Source organism: Gorilla gorilla, chromosome 18, assembly GCF_029281585.2.
Source record: "Gorilla gorilla gorilla isolate KB3781 chromosome 18, NHGRI_mGorGor1-v2.1_pri, whole genome shotgun sequence".
In the NCBI taxonomy this organism is placed as follows: Eukaryota; Metazoa; Chordata; class Mammalia; order Primates; family Hominidae; genus Gorilla; species Gorilla gorilla.
In genome coordinates, this window is record NC_073242.2 from 74,678,013 (window position 1) to 74,697,560 (window position 19,548).

A 19,548-nucleotide genomic window follows, 5' to 3' on the forward strand; every position below is an offset into this window, starting at 1 on the left:
AGGAGGGAGGCCTGATGTGACTGCCTCTAGCCTGCGGCTGCTGGTGTGGCATGCAGGCAGGAGTTGTCTCTGCCAGAACAATGGGATTTGCTGTGCTGAAGATTCTCGCCATTTCCTTCCTTTCCCCATCAGGGAGCCTGGGTAATAAGCTGAAGTAGTAGTTCCCCATCTGGAACAAAGACTGCGAACCCTCGCTTGGGCTCCAGCCTGCAGGACACACGTATGAGCCATGGAGCACCCCACATACATAGGTTGTTGTGGGCTGGACCTGCAGCCTTCACTGGGTTCCTGACTTCTTCATGGAGTGCGGGGGTTTTGTTCTTCTCGTACTGGAGGTGGCAGATGACTGTCCTTCTGGACTTCCTGTATGTTTGCCTGACCCCTGTAGGACCTGTGATCAGTGGGGTTCCCAGGTCTTTATGGTATCAGGTGCCCCATTGGGATGAAAAGTAGGATGACCAAAAGTATGCCAGTGGTTGAGGAAGAAAAAAAAGAGGAGGAGTGGAGTTTCAGAGAGGAGGCTTGACAGGATCTCCTCCAGCCTGGGGCAGCTGGATTGGCGAGGCTGGGGCTGGCTGGTGCTTGGGCGAGGTGATAAACCATGATGAAGAATGCGATTATCCCCCTTTTCAGTTGGGGGTGCCTGGCCGTATCTGAAAAGCTTGGGGAAGTGTATACCTTTCAGCACTTAAGAAAAGGAAGAAGCAGCAGCTGCAGTGGATTTTCTGGGCCTTCCAGTGGCATCGCAGAACCTGCACTGAGTGCCACATGGACCACAGCCTGGGCCTGCAGTTTTGGGCCGGGGCACCTGTGGGAGCTCAGCCGTTGCTGCCCCAACCCTTTTTGGATTCGCTTCTCCCCAGACTGTCCCAGACTTCAGGTCTCCGGGTCTTTGGTCTGCCCAATAAATGTACAGGGGTGAAAAGACGAGGGTGTGGAGTCAGGAGCCTTGTTCCAGTGAGCGGCATAGTGAGAAGTCAAAAGAGAGGTTATGATCTGGTTGTGCTTAAAGAGGAGAGGCCAAAGCCTAGGACATTCTGCCTTTTTAGAGGACTTAACTTTCAAGCCTTATTTGGTCTCCACTGGCCTTTGCTTCTGAGGATGAACGAGTTGGGGCTCTGTTACATGGATGTCTAAAGAGATCATAACCCTCACCCTGAATGACCAACAGACTGATAGCTCTAGCCCAGTACCTAGGTAATATGACTCCCTTTAGCTACCTGTGCCCTCCCTACATAAGGGAATGTGACATACCACTGGGCCAAGCACCCAGGTAATGTGACTCTCCTGCCTGTGCCCTGCCTGCACTGGGCAATGTGACATATCACAGAGCCAAGCATCCAGGTGATGTAACTCCTTGTTTGGGACCTGTCAACAGAAGGGATTGTAACATATCTCTTGCCCGTCACCCAGGTGATGTGACTCTCTTGCCTTCTGTTCACCCACAGCTAAGATTGTGACCTTTACTAGGCCCAGCACACAGGAATCATGATGCCTTTCAGATGTGGATCCATCTGATAGAAGATATTTTGACTCTTATAGATAGATTTAGGGCAAAGGGTAAGGTCCTGAGTCTCCTACTTGTAAAACGTTACAGGAGATTCTGACACACACACGTATATTATGAAGCCTTTGGGTGGTACAGAGAGTTTCATAATACAAACCAGAGCACAGGTGATGTTGTGACTCTTGTAGCCACATCCTGCTGAAATTTAGAATTGTCACTCTCATGCATGAAGGGAGCCCAGTGGTGAGCTCCTGAGTCTCACATGCAGATGAAGTCCACAGTTGGAATTGTGACTGCTATATGTAAATCTGGCCACAGGTGGCATGGTGACTCATTTCTGGACCCAGCTCACAGGTCCAGTAATGACTCTCATACCTGGACCCAGCCAATAAAATAGATGTTTGCTTTAGTAACTAGGCTTAAGGCAACAGGTAGTGTTCTGGGTTTCTTAATTGTACAAAAGTCACAGAGCCCTACAACACTCAAGCATATTGCACATTGCACTCAGGTGGTAAAGAGAGTTTCATAACAGGGTCCATAACACAAACAAAATTGTGACTCTTGTCTGCACACTTAGCTAACAGTAAAGATTATATTTCACCTGCATGGGCACTGCCCATTGTTGACATTCTGAATCTCACACCTGGAGGCAATTGAAAGTTGAAACTGTGACTCTCATATATGGATCTGGACAACTGGTAAGATGGTGACTTTTGGATCAAGATTAAACACGCTGTGAGGCTGTCTCCTTTATCAGGACACTTTTTTCAGATGAGGTTTGGGCTCTCATTCACAGATCCAGTCCACTGTTGACAGTGTAACTCTGTTACTTGGACAAAACTCACAAAAGGTGTTGAGTTTCATATTTGAAGCCGGACCATATGCAGTATTGTGAATCTCATCCCTGGGCCTTTCTGTGGGTGTGATTTTGATACATATTTTTTCCCAGCACCTGATTGATTTTATTCTGCTGCCTGGGACCCATGTAAACACGAGATTGTGACGTATACCTAGGCCAAGCACCCAGGTGATGTGGCTCTCCTGTCTAAGCAATGTCTATAGATGGGAATGTGAAATATACCTGGGCCATATTTTCTAGGTGATATAACTCTTCTGCCTGAGGTCTTCCCAAAGGGCATTATGACATATCTCTGTGCCCATCACCTAGGTCATATGACTCTTCTTTTTTTTCCTGGGCTCTGTCCAAAGTGTAATATGGGACATATTGCTGGACTCAGCACCTAGGTAATTTAACTCTTCTGCTTTGGCCCTGCCCACAGAAGGCATTGTGAAATATCAGTGGGCTGAGCAACCAGGTGATGTGACTTTCCTGCCAGGGTTCTCCTCTCAAAATGAAAACTGACATATCTCTGGCTCAACATTTAAGAGATGTGGCTCTCCTCCTGGTTCCTGCGTACAGGTGGTATTGTCATATGTACTTGGATCCAGTTCACAGGCATAATGATGACTATCCTACATGGACTCAACCAACAGAATAGATTTTGACTCTTCTAGCTGGGCTTATGACAATGTATCATGACTCCGGGCTCCTACTTTTGGAAAGATCACAAAGCATTTGAAAGGTTATGCATATTCTATAATGCCCTTTGGTGGTACAGAGACTGTCATTACAGGGCCCAGCACACAGCTAACAGTTAAAATTGTCAATCTCACACATGGACAGAGCCCGCTGTGAAGGCCCTGAATCTCACCAATAGACACAGTCCACACTTGGAGTTTTGACTGCCACATGTGGATTTGCTCATAATTAAAATGGGTGATTCATTGCTGGAGCTATCTCACAGGCATGGTAATGACTCTCATATCTGAACCAGTCAATAGAAGAGATGTCGAATCTCATTTTTGGGCTTGGAGCAATAAGTAAGATCATGGGTTTATACAAGGACAAATGCTTCAGAGTGGATTGCAAGTCTCACACGTAGTATAAAAACCCACAGATGGTGCAAAGAATAATAAAACAAGGCCCAGTACAGTGTTGAAGGTTTGACTCTCATTGCATACACTCCTGACAGTAAAGTTTTTCACACTCCCACATGGACACAGCCTACCATTGAATTTCTGAATTTCACACCCAAAGGCAGTCCAAAGGTGGTATTATTACTCTTATATGTGGGTCCAACCTTCAGGTGAGATGATGAGTCTCTGACTAAGATTCAGCAAATATGTTAGGCTCTAACTCTTCTAATGTGTGTTGTTTGAGGTTGAGTCTTTTATGTATGGATCCAATTTACTTTTGATATCATGACTTGCATACTTGGGCAAATGAGGTGTGTAAAAGTTTATGAGGTGCATACTTTTATACCTGGACCCAGAACATCTGCAGGAATGTAACTTTTATTCCTAGACCTTCCCACATGTGTGACTGACATATACTTTTGTCCAGCCAGAAATTAACTGATTTGAATATATTGTCTTTATAAAGCCCACAGTTTGGATTGTGACATATCCTAAGCCAATAACCTCAGTAATGCAGCCCTCCTGCCTAGTCCCTTCTCACAGGTGGCTTTGTGATATTCCTTTCATCCCATTTCCAGATGATGTTATTGTACTCTCCTGCCTGGGCCCCATTCCCAAAGGGTATTGTGACATATTGATGAGCCCAGCACTCGTGTGATGTAATGCTTAGCCTGGGTTCTGCCCACAGGGGACATTGTGACACATCACTTGTCCCAGCACCATAGTGATGTGAATATCCTACCAGCACTCAACCACAGGGGGAACACTAATATATCCCTGGCTCAGTATTCAGCTGATGAGACTCTCCTGCCTGGTTCTACTCACAGGTAAGATTGTGACATATCCCTAGGTTCAGGTCACAGGAATAATGAAGACTCTCATATGAGGGCCCAGCCAGTAGAAGATATTTTTACTCTCATAGAACAATCAGTAAGGTTCTGCATCTCCTAATTGTATAAAGATTACAGATGTGAACAGAACCCACTCACGAGGCCCTGGATCTCACTTACAGAAACATTTCCCAGTTGGAATTGTGACTGTCATATCTGGATCCATCCACAAATGGGATGGTGGCTCATTTCTGAACCCAGTTCACAGGCACACTGATGACTCTCATACATGGAGCCAGCAAATAAGACAGGTTTTGACTCTCATGCCTCAACTTAGGGCAACATGTAGGATCATGGGTTTATGCCATCATGAAATCTTAGAGCAGGTTTTCATTCTCATGCAGACCATATGAAGCCATTAAGTGGCACAGAAGGTGACTAATAAAGGCCCAGCACACAGGTGACATTTTGACTCTTCCAAGCACACACGACATACAGAGAGGAATGTCATCTTCCTATAAGGACATAGACCATTGTTGAGGTTCTGAATATCATACCCAGATCAGTTGAAAGTTCACATTGTGACTCTCATACATGGATACAGTTCGCAGGTAGAATGGTGACTTATATATCAAAATTCAGCACATCTGTGAGACCGTGGCTGCTCTAATTAGACAGTGTTTGCAGGTGTGGTTGGAGCTTTCATGCATGAATTCTGTCCACCATTGAGATTGTGATTTGTGTACTTTAACAAAATTCACAGAAGCTGTTGTCTCTTATCCTAGGAGTCAGAAAATGTGTGGGACTGTGAATCTCATCCCTGGACTTTCCTGTAGGTGTGACTTTGAAATACAATTTTTTTCTCACCACTTGATTGACTTTACTCCCTTGCATGAGCCCTGCCAACAGTTGGGATTATTACATACAACTGACCCAAACACTGAGCTGATGTGACTGTCCTGTCTGGATCATACCCACAAGGGACATTGTAATGTGTCTGTGAGCCCATCACCTGAGTGATGATACTCTACTTTCCTGCCTGTGCCCTGCCTCCAGTAAGGTTTGTAACAGAAATCTGGGCATATCATCTAGGTGATATGACTCTCCTCTCATGACTGGGCCCTGTTAACAAGGGGGATTGTGACATATTGCTGGGCTCAGCAGCTAGGTGATATGACTCTTTTGACAGGGTTCTGTCTACAGTGGGCATTGTGACATATCACTGAGCCTAGCACAAAGGTGATGTGACTTTCCTGTGTGGGTCCTACCAGTTGAGCAATATTGACATTTCCCTGTCCCAGCATTCAGATGATGTGGTTTTCCTCTCTGTTTCTGCTCACAGGTGGGGTGTGACGTATACCTAGGCCCAGGCCACAGTCATGATGATAGCTTTCTTACATGGACCCAGCCAGAAGGAGTAATTTTGACTTTAATAGCTAGGCTTACGGCAACAACTAAGGTCCTTGGTCTACTAATTCTAAAATGGCCACAGAAGATTATGACACTCACATGTATTTTATAAACCCCTTGGGGTTTAGAGAGAGTTACATAACAGGGCCCAGCAAACAGTGACCTTGTGACACTCATAGACACATGTAGAAAACAATTAGGATTGTCAACCTCATACATGGGCAGAGTCCACTAATGAGACTCTAAATCTCACACATGGATGCAGTTCAGAGTTGAAATTGTGACTGTCATATGTTGATCTGGCCTCAGGCTGGATGATGTTTAAGCGATTCCTTGTGACTTTCATCACAGCAATATAATTTTGCATTTTGGCCAAAAATAACTTTTTTTTTGAGACAAAGTCATGATTGTGGAGAAACATTGATATAGATTTATGAAATCTGTTTCCTTTTTAATACAGCATTGACAAATAGAGCATTATATATTTATCTTCCCTAAGTGGTTCTCTTTCAAAAAGACTAATATAATGAAAAAAATAAAATTTTCTTTGTAGTTGATTTTTATCCAAAATACATAAATATGCTTAATTTAAAACAGTTTTCAAAAACAACTGGTTTTTGGCCAAGATTCAAGAAGCCCCAGAATGTCTTATCCAAAACAATCAACTAAAGACTGTCAACTAAAAATTAAGTGATGGTACTTAAGTCTAATTTGTTCTGTTTTTCTTTTTTTTTCTTTTCTTTTCTTTTTTTTTTTTTTTTTTTGAGATGAGGTCTCACTATGTTGCTTAGGCTGGAGTGCAGTAGCTAGTCACAAACACAGTCATGGTGCGTTATAGCCTGGACTCAAAGGATCCTTCTGCCTTAGCCTCCTGAGTAGCTGGGACTAACGGCACATGCCATCACATGGCTATGTTTTTAAAAACCAGCTTTACATTCTTGCACATTTTTGGACATTGGGAAACAAATATATTTTGACTCTCAAGAAAAAAGTACTTGGTGGCACATTAAAGAATGAGTGAATGAGTTTACAAAACACAAGAGGCAGGGTACAGTTATTCCAAAATAATAGGAAACAACATTGTGCCTTTGCTTTTGTTTGAAGAGAAATAAACTGTTTCCATTCAAGTTTTAAGTGCCAAAATAGCTAATTACTGTTAAAATATCACCACGATTAGTAACATTACTCAGAGAATCACTATTTCCAACAGAAACAATTTTAGTTATATTCTAGAAGTACTATGTTGTAACTTTCCTTTTAAGGGTCTTATATCTCCTCAGTATTATCACAAACCACCTTGTTAGATTTTAAATTAACTAATTCTAACTCAACACAAATTAAAAACTGCTCACATTCCCAAGGAAGAAATACTATTGCATATTTCACTCATATTTCAGGAATGTGTGTTTCCCCCATACTGACAATGCACCTATGAATTACATTCCATTATCTGAATTCATAACACTCAAAGTGCTTATGCTCTTCCACTGAACAAGTACATCAATATATTTGTAGCCTCAAAATACTTCATGAACTCTAAAGGGATTCTCTATACAGGGAGCTTCCTTCATGAAATGAATTCAGCTAGTCACCTGCATACCAATATCCCCAAGTATCTAAGCAAATTTATTTTGCTCTTTTCCAATCCAAGATCTCTTTGGATCATGTACTTGGTGAAGTGTTACATGGGTGTGAACAATAATCCCTCACTGTACAAATTCTTTCAAGACGTGTGGATAAGTAACCCAGGTATTACTTCCTACGGAATGACCACCCTCCAGCCAATATATTGTTCTTATGCTTTTAATGAAAGTATCAATGTCTTTGTGTTTCTTGGCTTCTTTCAATTCAAGAAGAAACTGATTCAAAACAACACAATCTTTATTGAATCCAGTCAAATTAAAAGATACATCATTTAGTGATGGTGGATAAAAACTCATAGCCAACTCATCAGGTTTTTCACAGGTCCTCTCTTTTTCTCCCTGGAAACGATTTGTAATATCAGGAAACTGGACTGCAATTACATGCGTGGAGTCCTTATTCCAACCATTCAAATTTTTCTTTGATAAACTATTCTGACTTAAAAGCATTAACTAATAATACAAAGGTGCTTAAAAGCTCCAGAGTCAGTATTGTGTTCTGGGGAACCAAACATGTTACTTTTCACAAAATCGTCATGGCAACTGAGTCTGTGCAATGCATTCGAGAGCACTTTATCACCTAAATACAGCTATTGGGGAACCGGCGGGCTAAAATGATGGCAACATTTTCTAGACTCCAATTTTCCCATTGGTAATTCTTAGGATGAGGAGTCATAATTTCATGGTAATTCTGCACATCCCTGGGGAAAGAGAGGACGTGGTGGCTGCAGCTCCTCCTTCGCCTGCTCCCCAGGGGTGTCCGGCGACTCCAGTCACTCCCTGGCCACCGCCAGCAGGAGTAACTCGGCGCTGAGCTGCGGGTACGCTCTGGGCGTGGCGGACGCGGCAGGCCCTGCAGGCGGCGCCTTGTGGCAGAGGGAAGGCATCGCTCACCGCCGCTGCCGATGGGTTCATGGATCTGTCCTGAGAGGAGGACGAGGTGTCTCCAATGCCAAGCTGCGGCAGCAGAAGCAGCAGCCACAGCGAACGCAAAAGCCCGAACTGTTGGGAGGCGGAGGGTGGAGGGATCCTGAGAGAGGGACTGCGGCCGGATGCCCAGCTGTCGGAGCCCCGGCCAGGTAGGAAAAACAGCATGGAAATTTTTCAAGACATTATAAATAGAACTACCATATATACGACCCAGCAATCTCACCACTGGGTATATATCAAAAGGAAATAAAATCAGTATGTCAAAGAGACAATTGCACTCCCATGTTTATTGAAGCAGTATTCACAATAACCAAAACCATTATTTCTTTGATAGGATTCATGTGTTTCCAATTTCTGAAACTTATGAGTCACTGATTTTTTGAATATTACCTTCCTGTTTATATAGTCTAGTAAAACAAATTATTTTTCATTTCTTCCCAGCTAATCTTCATATATAAATAAATATATTTGTATTTTGTATTAATTTGCCTTCTAAAAAGTATATGACTACATTAATTGTGCTCAGCGTTTCAGTTTATTAGTCCTCTCATCAGCTCAGCCTATTTTAATGTGTAATTTGTATGCTGTACAGTAGTTTTACTACATTTTCAATAGTTTACTTTCCATTTGCCTCTTTTCCAAATATGATTTTACAATCTCATAGTTCTTTTCCACATTATTTTTGTTTCTTTTTTTATTATATTGGCAATCATGTAAATACAAACCTCATATCTCAGTTTTATGTGCCATATAATTTATCTAATGCTTCACACTAGTAACTTATCTCCTTTTGAGTAACATAATTTATAATTTAGTTCTCACATATGGAAGACAGCACACTGGGGATGCCTGCAGTCAGTTCATCTATGTTTATTCCATTTGCCTTGTTAGAAACTGAACAACCCACATGGATTTGACATCCCCTCATGATCATCCTCATGATCATCCCCTCATGAGAAATTCCAAGTTTCTTCATTTGAAATACTGCTCTCTTCAAGAAACCACAATTGTAATAATTTGTAGAATGTATTACCATTAGAAAATTAATTATGTATTATGCACACGTTTCTGAAATACTTCACTGCAGTAAATAGTATATGGTGAGAATTATTGTTTCCTTTAACAAAAAACTAATGTGGGTAAAATTATTTACATAAATTCAGATGTTTTGGCTTCAACTGCCATTCTACCTCATTAGCACTTCCCTAACTTCATAAAAGGTATGATTTGAAATTTTTGTTTAATTCAGAATGTATTAAAAAGAATTTTTAAAAAATGTTATAATGTTTATATTGCAATTGAGGACATGTTCAATAAATATCTTAAACTTCAGGCCCTAGCTAAGTATTCCTTTTGTACTAGAAATCAGATTTCTCTGGCACAACTCCGCTGCCTGCAATAATATTTATAAAAATTACAAATGCCAGTGCACTATTTCAGTACTGTACTCAGTTGTTCATATCTAAATATTTCATTAGCTATGAAACAAATGAAATATAAATGCTGAATATATAGCACAAAGCAACAGATTCTTTACAGAAGAAAACAGTAAAAGACTACTTTTCTATAGTATGTCACCTGTTCGTTAGTTCTTCGATAGTATTATTTAGGCTTTAAATAGTATTATTTGGACCTTTATTTATTTATTTAGCCTAAATAGTATTATTTAGGCTTTAAATGGTATTATTTAGACCTTTATTATAAAGGTCCTTTTATCTAGGTTCTAAAGGGCATAAACAAGAATGCATATAGCCAGATTTATTTTTATAAACTTTTGATATTTCTTTTGCTGTGGGTCTTACTGTGAATATATGGAGACAAAGACAAATGTACATTTAAGTCATTAGTGGTTATATGAATTTTGCTTATATGGCTTTTTGCTTACATGGATGTCATAAATGACACGATAAAATAATGAAGTTTGACAAACTCATCTGTGCCCTGTAAACTTTAGTCCACTTACTGCATAACTTGATTCAATCACTATTTATTAGTTTAAAAAAATGGCGTTGAAAAGTTGCAAACAAAACTTTATTACACATTTCTGAATCAGGAAGGGGTAAACTGTGCCACAGACTCTTTTTGGGAGAAAAGTTCTGCAAAAAATAAAATAAAATAAATAAGAGTTTCCAAACTCTATTTTTTAAAAAACTTGAGTTTTCTTCTATGACTAACCCTCACTCGACAGCCCCTTTTTACCCAAGGCCTAGTCCCTAGGTCACCTTTTCAAGGTTTAGTTTCTGGGAAATTTTCAGCAAACCTATCTCATGCTTTGTCCCAGTTTGTTTTTGTTTTGGAGAAGGTGAACATCTTCAACTGAGGAGGAATTGCCTGTCCTCAAGCCTACGTGTGTCTGCTAAAGCTAAAGCAAAATTGGAGTTTTCATTCCTCCACCATCCTTCCCCAGGCCCTCTTCTTTTTTCCAACCCACCTCCTCAAACATCTTCTGACTTTTGTTGCTGTCAGTAATTTCAGAATGAACAGATGCAGGTGCATCAACTCTTTGGAAGTGTTCTTCACTTCCAATAGGCTCCTTACTTTTTCCAGCTGTATCTTTATGTTTTAGGTTCTTCAATGTCTATTCATCTTCATAGTCTGTATAATGTAAAACATACTTTACTCACATTTTAAAAATTATTTTCTTATTTCCAACTCTTTTTTCCCCTACTTAGCTGTAAACAATTAATTCAATAAACAATTCTGTCTCTTATCAAGGCGAAAGTGAGTTCCAACCTGCTGTGGTTCACAGCCATCACAAGTATCACTGCTAGGGTGAATGTGAAAGGGTAACCTAGTCTCTCCAATTTTCATTTCATGTCTGTGCTTAGGTACATAAGGCTCACATTTAGTTGTCAGCCGAACAATCCGTTTTCCATTAACAATTGTTTCATTTTGACTGCCTTGATATACAAGGACAACATGGTCAGAATAAATTTTTGCTGAAACTTACTGACAGCAACTTCAGGAATTCAAAGAGTATGCTCCAGATCATTTTCTCTTCCAATTGTAGCAGGTTTTACAGCAGTAATGATAAAGAGTGATCCTGTATACAACAAGGGTGATCTAATGATAATTAACACACGGGGGCCAAGATTTTTTCTTACTTGCCTCCTCAGTGTCTTCTGCAGTTGCATTGCCTTCACTGGTCATGAGAGGAGGGGCTGTGGTAGGGCCTTGAAGGACGCCTGTGGAGCCAGAGGCCATTGGATTGCAGGCAGCCAAGAGCTACCTCGCCCCTGCTATCTGCTATGGCCCTCGCCGGGATGCGATGCCCTGACATGGGTTGCCTGGAGCTGTGCGCAATGAGCAAGGGGACGTCTGATGGCCCTCCCAGATCTGCACGGCCTGGAAACCATAAAACTCTTGGGAACTATCACATCTTCCCCGGCTACAGGAAGAATAGAAGTAGTGTTGGAGAAGTCAAGGGGTCAGAAGTACTGGGGGCGTTCCCAGGTTCAGCCAGAAACAGTTCACAAGAGAGTTTTAAATAAAGTGTACCTGTGGCTAAATATAACCTACTGATTACTCTTAATTTTTTCACCACATTTATTGAGCTATGATTTACATATTGAAAAGTGTGTATGTTTAGGGTGTACAATAGAGTGCTTTTAGATGTGTATATATCTTTAAATTACCTCAAGCTGGTTAACATATCTATCCCCACACATAGTTACTTTATACGTTTCTGTGTATGTGGTGAGAGCACCTGAGATCTACTTTTGTAAACAAATTTCAAGTACAGGTTATTATTAGCTATAGTCACCATTCTGCACATAAGGTCCCCAGAAGTTTTTTATTATGTAACTGAAGGTATGCACCCTTCAATGGGTATCTCCCCACTTTTCCCCAATTCTTAGCCCAAGGTAACTACCATTCTAGTCTCTGTTTCATTTTTTCTTTCTTTCTTTCTTTTTTTTTTTATTATACTTTAAGTTTTAGGGTACATGTGCACATTGTGCAGGTCAGTTACATATGTATACATGTGCCATGCTGGTGCACTGCACCCACTAACTCGTCATCTAGCATTAGGTATATCTCCCAATGCTATCCCTCCCCCCTCCCCCCACCCCACAACAGTCCCCAGAGTGTGATATTCCTCTTCCTGTGTCCCTGTGATCTCATTGTTCAATTCCCACCTATGAGTGAGAATATGCGGTGTTTGGTTTTTTGTTCTTGGGATAGTTTACTGAGAAAGATGGTTTCCAATTTCATCCATGTCCCTACAAAGGACATGAACTCATCATTTTTTATGGCTGCATAGTATTCCATGGTGTATATGTGCCACATTTTCTTAATCCAGTCTATCATTGTTGGACATTTGGGTTGGTTCCAAGTCTTTGCTATTGTGAATAATGCCGCAATAAACATACATGTGCATGTGCCTTTATAGCAGCATGATTTATAGTCCTTTGGGTATATACCCAGTAATGGGATGGCTGGGTCAAATGGTATTTCTAGTTCTAGATCCCTGAGGAATCGCCACACTGACTTCCACAATGGTTGAACTAGTTTACAGTCCCACCAACAGTGTAAAAGTGTTCCTATTTCTCCACATCCTCTCCAGCACCTGTTGTTTCCTGACTTTTTAATGATTGCCATTCTAACTGGTGTGAGATGATATCTCATAGTGGTTTTGATTTGCATTTCTCTGATGGCCAGTGATGATGAGCATTTTTTCATGTGTTTCTTGGCTGCATGAATGTCTTCTTTTCAGAAGTGGCTGTTCATGTCCTTCGCCCACTTTTTGATGGGGTTGTTTGTTTTTTTCTTGTAAATTTGTTTGAGTTCATTGTAGATTCTGGATATTAGCCCTTTGTCAGATGAGTAGGTTGTGAAAATTTTCTCCCATTTTGTAGGTTGCTTGTTCACTCTGATGGTAGTTTCTTTTGCTGTGCAGAAGCTCTTTAGTTTAATTAGATCCCATTTGTCAATTTTGGCTTTTGTTGCCATTGCTTTTGGTGTTTTGGACATGAAGTCCTTGCCCACGCTTATGTCCTGAATGGTAATGCCTAGGTTTTCTTCTAGGGTTTTTATGGTTTTAGGTCTAACATTTAAATCTTTAATCCATCTTGAATTGATTTTTGTATAAGGTGTAAGGAAGGGATCCAGTTTCAGCTTTCTACATATGGCTAGCCAGTTTTCCCAGCACCATTTATTAAATAGGGAATCCTTTCCCCATTGCTTGTTTTTCTCAGGTTTGTCAAAGATCAGATAGTTGTAGGTATGCAGCGTTATTTCTGAGGGCTCTGTTCTGTTCCATTGATCTATATCTCTGTTTTGGTACCAGTACCATGCTGTTTTTGTTACTGTAGCCTTGTAGTATAGTTTGAAGTCAGGTAGTGTGATGCCTCCAGCTTTGTTCTTTTGGCTTAGGATTGACTTGGCGATGCAGGCTCTTTTTTGGTTCCATATGAACTTTAAAGTAGTTTTTTCCAATTCTGTGAAGAAAGTCATTGGTAGCTTGATGGGGATGGCATTGAATCTGTAAATGACCTTGGGCAGTATGGCCATTTTCACGATATTGATTCTTCCTACCCATGAGCATGGAATGTTCTTCCATTTGTTTGTATCCTCTTTTATTTCCTTGAGCAGTGGTTTGTAGTTCTCCTTGAAGAGGTCCTTCACATCCCTTGTAAGTTGGATTCCTAGGTATTTGATTCTCTTTGAAGCAATTGTGAATGGGAGTTCACTCATGATTTGGCTCTCTGTTTGTCTGTTGTTGGTGTATAAGAATGCTTGTGATTTTTGTACATTGATTTTGTATCCTGAGACTTTGCTGAAGTTGTTTATCAGCTTAAGGAGATTTTGGGCTGAGACAATGGGGTTTTCTAGATAAACAATCATGTCGTCTGCAAACAGGGACATTTTGACTTCCTCTTTTCCTAATTGAATACCCTTTATTTCCTTCTTCTGCCTGATTGGCCTGGCCAGAACTTCCAACACTATGTTGAATAGGAGTGGTGAGAGAGGGCATCCCTGTCTTGTGCCCGTTTTCAAAGGGAATGCTTCCAGTTTTTGCCCATTCAGTATGATATTGGCTGTGGGTTTGTCATAGATAGCTCTTATTATTTTGAAATATGTCCCATCAATACCTAATTTATTGAGAGTTTTTAGTATGAAGGGTTGTTGAATTTTGTCAAAGGCTTTTTCTGCATCTATTGAGATAATCATGTGGTTTTTGTCTTTGGCTCTGTTTATATGCTGGATTACATTTATTGATTTGCGTATATTGAACCAGCCTTGCATCCCAGGGATGAAGCCCACTTGATCATGGTGGATAAGCTTTTTGATGTGCTGCTGGATTCAGTTTGCCAGTATTTTATTGAGGATTTTTGCATCAATGTTCATCAAGGATATTGGTCTAAAATTCTCTTTTTTGGTTGTGTCTCTGCGCGGCTTTGGTATCAGACTGATGCTGGCCTCATAAAATGAGTTAGGGAGGATTCCCTCTTTTTCTATTGATTGGAATAGCTTCAGAAGGAATGGTACCAGTTCCTCCTTGTACCTCTGGTAGAATTCAGCTGTGAATCCATCTGGTCCTGGACTCTTTTTGGTTGGTAAACTATTGATTATTGCCACAATTTCAGCTCCTGTTATTGGTCTATTCAGAGATTCAACTTCTTCCTGGTTTAGTCTTGGGAGAGTGTATGTGTCGAGGAATGTATCCATTTCTTCTAGATTTTCTAGTTTATTTGCATAGAGGTATTTGTAGTATTCTCTGATGGTAGTTTGTATTTCTGTGGGATCGGTGGTGATATCCCCTTTATCATTTTTTATTGTGTCTATTTGATTCTTCTCTCTTTTTTTCTTTATTAGTCTTGCTAGCGGTCTATCAATTTTGTTGATCCTTTCAAAAAACCAGCTCCTGGATTCATTGATTTTTTGAAGGGTTTTTTTGTGTCTCTATTTCCTTCAGTTCTGCTCTGATTTTAGTTATTTCTTGCCTTCTGCTAGCTTTTGAATGTGTTTGCTCTTGCTTTTCTAGTTCTTTTAATTGTGATGTTAGGGTGTCAATTTTGGATCTTTCCTGCTTCCTCTTGTGGGCATTTAGTGCTATAAATTTCCCTCTACACACTGCTTTGAATGCATCCCAGAGATTCTGGTATGTTGTGTCTTTGTTCTCGTTGGTTTCCAAGAATATCTTTATTTCTGCCTTCATTTCGTTATGTACCCAGTAGTCATTCAGGAGAAGGTTGTTCAGTTTCCATGTAGTTGAGTGGCTTTGAGTGAGATTTTTAATCCTGAGTTCTAGTTTGATTGCACTGTGGTCTGAGAGATAGTTTATTATAATTTCTGTTCTTTTACATTTGCTGAGGAGAGCTTTACTTCCAAGTATGTGGTCAATTTTGGAATAGGTGTGGTGTGGTGCTGAAGAAAATGTATTCTGTTGATTTGGGGTGGAGAGTTCTGTAGATGTCTATTAGGTCTGCTTGGTGCAGAGCTGAGTTCAATTCCTGGGTATCCTTGTTGACTTTCTGTCTCGTTGATCTGTCTAATGTTGACAGTGGGGTGTTAAAGTCTCCCATTATTAATGTGTGGGAGTGTAAGTCTCTTTGTAGGTCACTCAGGACTTGCTTTATGAATCTGGGTGCTCCTGTATTGGGTGCATATATATTTAGGATAGTTAGCTCCTCTTGTTGAATTGATCCCTTTACCATTATGTAATGACCTTCTTTGTCTCTTTTGATCTTTGTTGGTTTAAAGTCTGTTTTATCAGAGACTAGTATTGCAACCCCTGCCTTTTTTTGTTTTCCATTTGCTTGGTAGATCTTCCTCCATCCTTTTATTTTGAGCCTATGTGTGTCTCTGCACGTGAGATGGGTTTCCTGAATACAGCACACTGATGGGTCTTGACTCTTTATCCAACTTGCCAGTCTGTGTCTTTTAATTGGAGCATTTAGTCCATTTACATTTAAAGTTAATATTGTTATGTGTGAATTTGATCCTGTCATTATGACGTTAGCTGGTGATTTTGCTCATTAGTTGATGCAGTTTCTTCCTAGTCTCGATGGTCTTTACATTTTGGCATGATTTTGCAGTGGCTGGTAATGGTTGTTCATTTCCATGTTTAGCGCTTCCTTCAGGAGCTCTTTTAGGGCAGGCCTGGTGGTGACAAAATCTCTCAGAATTTGCTTGTCTGTAAAGTATTTTATTCCTCCTTCACTTATGAAGCTTAGTTTGGCTGGATATGAAATTCTGGGTTGAAAATTCTTTTCTTTAAGAATGTTGAATATTGGCCCCCACTCTCTTCTGGCTTGTAGGGTTTCTGCCGAGAAATCCGCTGTTAGTCTGATGGGCTTCCCTTTGAGGGTAACCCGACCTTTCTCTCTGGCTGCCCTTAACATTTTTTCCTTCATTTCAACTTTGGTGAATCTGACAATTATGTGTCTTGGAGTTGCTCTTCTCGAGGAGTATCTTTGTGGCTTTCTCTGTATTTCCTGAATCTGAATGTTGGCCTGCCTTGCTAGATTGGGGAAGTTCTCCTGGATAATATCCTGCAGAGTGTTTTCCAACTTGGTTCCATTCTCCGCATCACTTTCAGGTACACCAATCAGACGTAGATTTGGTCTTTTCACATAGTCCCATATTTCTTGGAGGCTTTGCTCATTTCTTTTTATTCTTTTTTCTCTAGACTTCCCTTCTCGCTTCATTTCATTCATTTCATCTTCCATTGCTGATACCCTTTCTTCCAGTTGATCACATCGGCTCCTGAGGCTTCTGCATTCTTCACGTAGTTCTCGAGCCTTGGTTTTCAGCTCCATCAGCTCCTTTAAGCACTTCTCTGTATTGGTTATTCTAGTTATACATTCTTCTAAATTTTTTTCAAAGTTTTCAACTTCTTTGCCTTTGGTTTGAATGTCCTCCCGTAGCTCAGAGTAATTTGATCGTCTGAAGCCTTCTTCTCTCAGCTCATCAAAATCATTCTCCATCCAGCTTTGTTCCATTGCTGGCAAGGAACTGCGTTCCTTTGGAGGAGGAGAGGCACTCTGCTGTTTAGAGTTTCCAGTTTTTCTGTTCTGTTTTTTCCCCATCTTTGTGGTTTTATCTACTTTTGGTCTTTGATGATGGTGATGTACAGATGGGTTTTCGGTGTGGATGTCCTTTCTGTTTGTTAGTTTTCCTTCTAACAGACAGGACCCTCAGCTGCAGGTCTGTTGGAATACCCTGCCGTGTGAGGTGTCAGTGTGCCCCTGCTGGGGGGTGCCTCCCAGTTAGGCTGCCCAGGGGTCAGGGGTCAGGGACCCACTTGAGGAGGCAGTCTGCCCATTCTCAGATCTCCAGCTGCGTGCTGGGAGAACCACTGCTCTCTTCAAAGCTGTCAGACAGGGACATTTAAGTCTGCAGAGGTTACTGCTGTCTTTTTGTTTGTCTGTGCCCTGCCCCCAGAGGTGGAGCCTACAGAGGCAGGCAAGCCTCCTTGAGCTGTGGTGGGCTCCACCCAGTTCAAGCTTTCCGGCTGCTTTGTTTACCTAAGCAAGCCTGGGCAATGGCGGGCGCCCCTTCCCCCAGCCTCGCTGCCGCCTTGCAGTTTGATCTCAGACTGCTGTGCTAGCAATCAGCGAGATTCCGTGGGCGTAGGACCCTCCGAGCCAGGTGTGGGATATAGTCTCGTGGTGCGCCGCTTTTCAAGCCGGTCCGAAAAGCGCAATATTCGGGTGGGAGTGACCCGATTTTCCAGGTGCGTCCGTCACCCCTTTCTTTGACTCGGAAAGGGAACTCCCTGACCCCTTGCGCTTCCCAGGTGAGGCAATGCCTCGCCCTGCTTCGGCTTGCGCATGGTGCGCGCACCCACTGGCCTGCGCCCACTGTCTGGCACTCCCTAGTGAGATGAACCCGGTACCTCAGATGGAAATGCAGAAATCACCCGTCTTCTGCGTCGCTCTCGCTGGGAGCTGTAGACCGGAGCTGTTCCTATTCGGCCATCTTGGCTCCTCCTCACCTCTTTCTTTTTCTTTCTTTCTTTAAGATTTCACATTAAAATGAGATCAAGCAGTATTTGTCTTTCTGTATTTCGTTTATTTCACTTAGCATAATGTCTTCAAGGTTCATCAACATTGTTGTAAATGAAACAATTTCATTCTTTAGTAAAGCTGAAATTATCTCTTTCTCACAGTTTACCTATTTATTTGTATCAGAGGAGTGCAGGTACGCTTGGTGATACTGATTTTATGTCTATTGGCTGTATACTCCAAATTGGGATTAAAGATACTTCTAGTTTAAAAATTTTAAGGAACCTCCCTACTGGTTTTCTTGTTTGTTTTTTTGTGTTGTTTCTTTGTTTATAATGGCTGCACCAGTGAGCATGTTCAGCAATGGTGGACAAATATTCTCCTTTCTCTGCACCCTAACACTTTTTGTATTTTGAATTTTTGATAATAGCTGTGCTAACACCACGATGAGGTGATATCTCGTGATTTTGATTTTCATTACTCTGATAATTAGCAATGTTGAGAATCTTTTTATATACCTGCTGGCCACTTGTATGTCTTTGGGAAAACATCTATTCAGATATTTTGCCCAGTTTATCAGGAAATTGGTTTTTGTTTTGTTCTGCTGTGAGTTTTTTTTTCCACATTGACTAGTGTTACGTATATTTTGGATAGCAACATCTTATCCTACGTATGGTTTACAAATATTTTCTTCCATCCCATATATTGTCTTTATATTTTGTTGATTGTTTTCTTTATTGTGGAGAAAGTTTTTACTTTGATATAGCTCCACTTTTTTATTTTTGCATTTGTTGCTTGTGTTCTTTCTGTCAAAGCCAAAACATCGTTGCCACCACCAGTGTCAAGGAGCTTTCTCCCTGTTTTTTTTTTTTTAGAGGATTCATTATTTCAGTTCTAATGTTTACGTCTTTATTTTAAACTCATTTTTGTGATAAGAGAAGGCTTTACTTTTTTGTGTGTGCATAGCTAGTTTTTTCTAACACCATTTCTTGATGTGTCTATCTTTTCCTAATTTGGTGGGATCAGTTTACTGTATATGTGTGAATTTATTTCTGGGTCCTCTATTCTATTCCATTTGTTTCTATGTAGGTACTATACTTTCTTGATGAGTATAGCTTTGTAATATAGTTTGAAATCAAGAAGTTTGAGGCTTTCAGCCTTTTTATTCTTCTCAATATTTGGCTATTTGGGGTCTTTTGTGGCTCCATACTAATTTTACAAATGTTTGTTTTACATTTATTTTAATGGCATTAAAATTTTGATAGAAATTTATTTAACTGTAGATAACTTTATGTAGTATAGAT

At 40.7% G+C, this 19,548-nt stretch overlaps 2 pseudogenes; both read right to left on the reverse strand.

Annotated features, from left to right (window-relative positions):
• Positions 1 to 7,241: 7,241 nt before the first annotated feature.
• LOC109023580 (mitochondrial protein C2orf69-like) lies at positions 7,242 to 8,459 on the reverse strand (annotated as a pseudogene).
• A 646-nt stretch (positions 8,460 to 9,105) lies between these two features.
• LOC101137442 (angiogenic factor with G patch and FHA domains 1-like) lies at positions 9,106 to 11,498 on the reverse strand (annotated as a pseudogene).
• Between the last annotated feature and the right edge of the window lie 8,050 nt (positions 11,499 to 19,548).